The following is a 6,895-nucleotide window of genomic DNA, read 5'->3' on the forward strand; positions in this document are numbered from 1 at the left end:
GTTTGACAAGTTGCCAGTAAAAAGTAATGCGTTAAAGTTACCGTTACTAACTTAAAATTTGTAACGCATTACCGATAACGTTACTTTTTTTTAATATAACGCGTTGCCGTGACTGTTACTGAAAAAGTGACACGTTACACGGAGAAAAATAGATGTTAGCACAGACTATCTAGATATTGATAGGCAATATCTTAGCGATTTAACTATGGGACAGAAATCTAGATACTGAAGAAGAGCATCCGTAGATATTAAAAAGAAGGTTTTCACTGACAATATCCAAGATATTAAAGGGCAGAATCAAAGATATTCGTAGACCTCTGTTTTGAAAATCCGAATCCTCAAGCATTCGCCTTTTTGCATAATTATGCGATTTTTGTGCTATACAGATAACACACTGTTCAAGGCTAATATGAAAGATTCCTGTAGCTGAGTCCTCATTTTCTTGAGAAAATTATAAGAGATCAAAAAACATTTAATTCATTTTCCACCAAAACTTATAGTGCAATAGATATAAGAAAAACCACAATACACACGATGAAAACTCCAGATACAGACTAAATCTTTTGTCGCCACGCCACACGTCAGCGACCTTGCTCCGAAAAAATTTAGTTTTTTTAATATATTAGATATTAACTGTTAATATCACATATTTTATACTTTCAATATAAACAGATATTGCCCTTCAATATTTTGCATGTTGAATAGAAGATATTAGATAGTATGCCGTAATATCTATATATTATGGTTAAATATCAAAGTTTTTAATATATGCTTTTCAATATCTATTTTTCTCCGTGTACTTTGGCATTATTTTCTTAAAATTATAATCTGTGAACTGTTTTTTACTTTACGATAGATATCACAAGAGAAAAATACGACTGATTTAAAATGGATTCGATCAATATAAATAATCTCAATTCTGGGATTTTTTTAAATTTGTTATATTCAGGAAAAAATTATAGGGAATTATTTCGTCCACTTTTTTGGACTGCTAATAAGAAGAGAACAAAAAACAAAAAAGTCTTTATTTTATTACTTTATGGACGTGACTCAAGCAAACAATTTATTTTAATTTCCGTATGTGGCCAATATTTACAAAAAAGTGATCTCTCCGCTTTTTTTAAAACGAGCATTAATGAAAAGATCCAAACTCTTTTTGGGTTTGGAAAACACTTTTTGAATATTTATTTAATTTTTTTTCTATTTTCCCGTTTTTTGGATTTGTATGTATTATCTAAGCTTCATAAACATAGGTTTTTGATTTTATTAAGTAAATTCAAAAAGAAATTAGGTTGCGACATGCGAAAATAAAGCAAATTTTTATCAGAATAATTTTTTTTCAGTTCTTTAATATAAAAACTTTCTATACTAATAGGAAGCATGCGATATTCTTTAATTTTTAAATATTTTTATTTTTTCTTCTTGTCTTTCGTATTTAGTTAACATTTTAGTTGAAGTTTTTTTCGTCCGCGGAATGGTTATCTAGACGTATAATTTAGTATAAACACTATTAACAAATTTCGTAAAATAATGTACTGTAACATACGTTACTTTAGATAACACATTCATAAAAATTGTAACGCATTAATGTTACTGTTATTTTTTATCAAATAAGTAGCTCGTTACTGTTAACCTTTCTAAAAAAATATAAAATTTCGAGTAACGCGAAAAGGTGAATTTTCAACAAGGTAACTTTGAGCCAAGAAAGATGAATTTCAAAAACAGAAAGATTAATTTTCTACCATAAAAGATGAATTTTCAGTCTAAAAGGACGAATTTTCAAAATAAAAGTTGAATGTTTGGCCTAAAAAGATGAGTTTAGAAAAATGTTTGAATTTACAACAAAAGCATTAAACTTTTAACAAAATACATGAATTTTTAATCAAATAGTTGAATTTCGTACTAAAAAAGATCAATTTTCAACCAAAAATAGAACAGTTAAATTTGCAGTTAAAAAACTAGTATTCAACAAACCAACTTATTATCAATCAGTTGAATCCAACGGGAAAAAATAAATACATTTTTAACAAAATAGTTAAATCCTTAATCAAATAAATGAAATCTCAACAATAACAAATTAATTTTCTACCCAAATAGACGTTTTTTTATACAAAAGAGTTCAGTTTTTAAGATAAAAAGTCGAATGTTTTGGAAAACAGTTGACTTTTAAACCATAAAAGAAGAATTTTTAACAAGAACGTTAATTTCTTCATTCAAGAAACAAGAATATTTAACAAAATACAGTGAAAACTTCATGAGACCTCCCTTCTATAGCCCTTTGGATAATTAACGCCGCTCTGCAAGTAGGTGTAACAGGACCTGCGTGGGATGCGCGGGATCTGCGGCTGTCACTTAGGTGAGGGTTCAGGCGTGAACAAACAAAAGCGAAGCGGGCGATAAAGAGTTAGATCCCACCCATCGCCAGCCCCAAAATCGGCGCTATAGAAGAGTTTCACTGTAGTTGAATTTTCTACCAAATGGCTGTCAGAGAGGATTTATGATAGAACTAAAATGTAAATTACATGTATAAAGTAGAAAATTTTTCACTGCTGATTTGTTTGGAATTATATTTCAATTAAAATTGGTTTAATTATACAATAAATATCACAGAAAATTCATGCTGCAGGCGATCGTTTATCTGAAATTAGATTTCAAATTGATGAATTATACTAGAAAAATAATAATGGAAGACAAATTGCAGTTAAAAAAAGAAGATAGTTCGTTTTTCTTTCAAGCTTAGAACTCTAAGAACCTAAATTCTTATTGTTAAGTTATATGCAAAGCCATGGTTTTGCTGTCATATTTGTTTTCAATGTCTTTCTTTTTATTTAGTTTGATTACAAATTCTTAGACGAAAGAGTAATTTTGTACAACCGGGTGCAATGATCTGAATATTTGTTCCATTTCCTGGAAAGTATCAAACGTAGCTTCGTTGACGCAGAAGAAGAAGTTTTCTTTATATTATTAATTAAAAAAGCATATTTTCGAAACAGTCAGTACACGAAAATATACAATGACTTATAAACTTTTCTTAAGAATACTTCAAATGTTTCGCGCCTCGTTACCTATTTCTGATTCCGGTTTCGCGGAGGTTAGTGGAGGGGATAACGTGACACGTTTTCTTTTTATCTTATTATAAAAGTAATTTAAACAGTATTTTTTTAGTAAATTTTCTGATAATTATTTATCAGTAATTTATTTATTTTATTATTTTTGAATATTATATTTGCTATTACCGGTTCTGGACGTTTTACTCCAGCCTCTCTAGCCCTTTTATTCTTTCGTGTGTGTCACTCTAATAAATTTAATTTTCTTTTTCACCTCTGTTCAAAACTTCAATATAGAACACTGTAAAAAAATTGTGTAAAATTACAAAGTTTTGGAAAATTACATATTGTATCACTGTAAATATCACACACTTAACTGTGTGATTTTTAAAAATTGTGTGAAATTACATCCTCTATAGCGATGTAAATAAAAGGACCCTCGAACAGCAGTGTAATATTAAACACTCGATAAAAATAAAATTACACATTCCGTCTTACGAACTTTACATTCAGAAGAGAAAATTCAGTCGCAGCGTGTAAAAATACCATTCGTCGGTAAAATCACTTTCCCGTGATTGAAAATTACATCGAGATTTTTAATTTTACCAAAATTCTTTAATTTTACCCTGGCAGAAACTGTAAAGTTTTTGATTTATAATTAATTGAAAATTTAGAATAATTATTCAAGTAATATTTGAATACGAAAGCGTATCTCGTTTTCGTTGTTTATTGATTCCTTCATCCTCTAATTTTGGAGAAATTGACTGCTATGTTCAACTGTTTTGACAGCTTTCACACAAAAATAGATCAAATTCAAGCTATTCCTATTTTTGCTTTTAAATTTTTTGCTTTTGGAACGGAAAAATGTGGTTATTCAAAACGTATATTTCATATTATTGTTATGGTATATTTAAACATGAAAAACTACCCATAGTATCATATGTGTTTTAGGTAAGTGGTAACGTGTCTGGCTTGTGTTTCTTCAATCTCCATGAAATGTTATAAGAAGTTTAAGCTACGAGTGTTCGAAACCTGTCGCCCTAATAAATTTTATTTCATTTTATTCTTTCACATAATGAATTTTACATTTTCGTGTGTACAATTATCGGCCGAATTGGAATATCACAACAAATTCAATCGTAAAATTCATCTCTAGGTAGATTATTACAATTTTTCATAAAGTTACTTCGATATACGATGATCCTTTTATTTACATCCACCAGAGATGTAAAATTCAATAGATTTTTTTACAGAGAAAGGTACATTTTCGAAGTATATAACCTTGAATATTTTGACATTTCTTTCCTAATTAATTTAAGAATTTTCTATCACCGCGCTTCCGCGGAATAGAGAAAATGTTCAAAGAAAAACTTATATGCATAGAACTCCATGTATTTGTTACAGGCAAAGTCCGATGTGCCATCACACCGCAGTCTGCCTAGACGCCCTAGACCCTCCGCGAATTGACTGAGCGGTGTCAGGCAAAGTCTGAAGTAGCACTTTCACTTCGGACACCGCCTAGTCAAATCGCGAAGTGCCCGACAAGCTCAGGCAAAGTCCGGAGTAAAAATAAAATCCCTGGGGTTTACTTTTCCCGCTGCACAGTGGGCTGGTTTGAGAATTTAAAATTCAAAGTAGTCTATAGATGGCAATAGTGAACAGATTTAAAAGCTTTTTTTACATTCTCATCATTTATGATTGAGAAAGTATTAGAATTGTCCGAAATTTGACATCACACTTTTTCAACGGATCTCCACGTTTCAAGACCCCCTTAATCCGAAAATCAGGTTTTCACGATGGTGTCTGTCTGTCCGTCCGGCCGTCCGTCCGTAAACACGATAACTCTCGAAAAAATGAACGAATCAAATTTATCTTTGGCACACTTTTTTTAGGTTCTAAAAGAAAGGACGAGTTCGTGAACCAGCCATTTTTGATAAAAATTCAAAAAGTGAGCACATTTTGAAAATTTTTGAAACCACTTTTTTCTGAATTTGAAAATTCTATGTACCGATATTTATAGTATTAAAAAGAACAAACAATTTATGCTTATTACTTTTTTCGATGAAAAGAAAATTCTCAGAGTTATAGTGTTTTCAAAATTTTTTTAATCAACCGAAAATCAAAATTTGAAGCCGAAAAACGCACGATATGAAAAAAAGTCAAGAGAAGAAGAGCATTTATTTTTGATAGCTCTCAATTATTATCATAACAAATTTTTGGATTTTCTTCAAAAATCGAAAATTCAAATTTTGATTGCACAAAAAATAATGGAAAATAAAAAATTCCATTTTGTGGACAAACTATGCAGCATACAAAAAAAGATGAATTAACAAAAATGGTTATCCCAAAAAGATCTACAATTTCGTTAAGAATTACTTCTTGATAGGACGCGTACTTTTTGTTTTATTCGTGAAAAATAACGTTGAAAAAAGTAAAATAAAAAAAAATGTTTGGAAAAGCGACGAAAGTTACGAGAGAAAAAATCCAACAAAACCTGTTTACAAAGGTCTGTCGGAAATCGAGCGCGCAGCGCGAGTGTCACGATGAGAATGTGTATCTCAAAGCCTACAGAGCTTTGAGAAACTTAATCTTTGACTATACTCAATTAAGTACACAATTCAGAATATGAAGATGCATATAAATACTGCCATCTAAAAGAGATCCTTTTGATAAAGTTTTTTTCAATCATTCCAAATGCAAAGAATAAATAATATCCGAGCCGAAGCGCGAGATTCAACCTTCGCGCGCCCTAGGCACGCTCAAACTTGCTTGAGAAAAACATAAATAATTCATTTATAATATTTTCATTGTTCTAAAATATGAATAGCTCCGAATTTAAGCCTTTTCATGAAAGCTGATTATTTAATGCGAATTCAAAGATATATATTCCATATAAGGAACCATTCTATTATTTGTAATAATTAGATTATTAATAGCAACAATGGTTTGTTGTTGACTAATCCGATTAAAAATGATTCAATATACGTGTAAAATACTTTTTATTGTAAAAGATCAACCGTCAAATTTTATAGATAAAAAAACTAGAATATTTATTGTAAAAACCAACTCACTAGTGAAAAAGAGCCAGTATTAGGTGTTTCGTTTATAAAATTTGTTATTAACATTCAAAATATTAATTTATTGAGATCGAAAATCACTGTTCAGACAATGCTACTAAGATTTAGTATAGCAAATCAAAAATCTGTCTTTGATTAAAATAGGTAACTTGAATATCTGGTTGAAAAATGGTTTAACAATAACACTTAAAAATAAGACTTGCTTTTAATTTCGTATTGGTTTCGTAACTAATGGAAGAAATGTATTTTCCCACTCCCTCCCTCCCACTTCCCTTTTATTTAGGACTGATGCACCTATTTAGTTATCCTGAAAACGGCAATAGTTTTATTTAGTGCCTGACGTGGTCGTGGAAGTTTGGAAGATTTTTGAATAGAAGTTCTTGTACTAATGTTGGAAGTATTATAAAATGTAATTTTTTTATCTTATGGTTTGAGTTTCAGTGTACATCAGTGTACATTTCGAGTTTAGAAAAATACTACGTTAAATATGATACATATCGAGTTTATTGCTCTACTTTTTTTACAAAATAACTTGCGTTGAATAAATAATTATATTGAAACAAAAATTGATTAATATAATCAATTTTCTTACAAATTTAATGCTGATCATTTAAAAAAAAAACTTCATATCCGGTCATAATTGCGACCTGTAGCCTCTTATGAATTGTAAATTCTCGATCCAGCTTTATTATCAAATTTATTATCAACCACAACAGCAAAAATTAATTTTTTTAAAGTAGTTCAACTTTAGACCAAGTAGTTGATTTTTTA

This window comes from Belonocnema kinseyi, chromosome 3 (genome assembly GCF_010883055.1).
Source record: "Belonocnema kinseyi isolate 2016_QV_RU_SX_M_011 chromosome 3, B_treatae_v1, whole genome shotgun sequence".
Lineage (NCBI taxonomy): Eukaryota > Metazoa > Arthropoda > Insecta > Hymenoptera > Cynipidae > Belonocnema > Belonocnema kinseyi.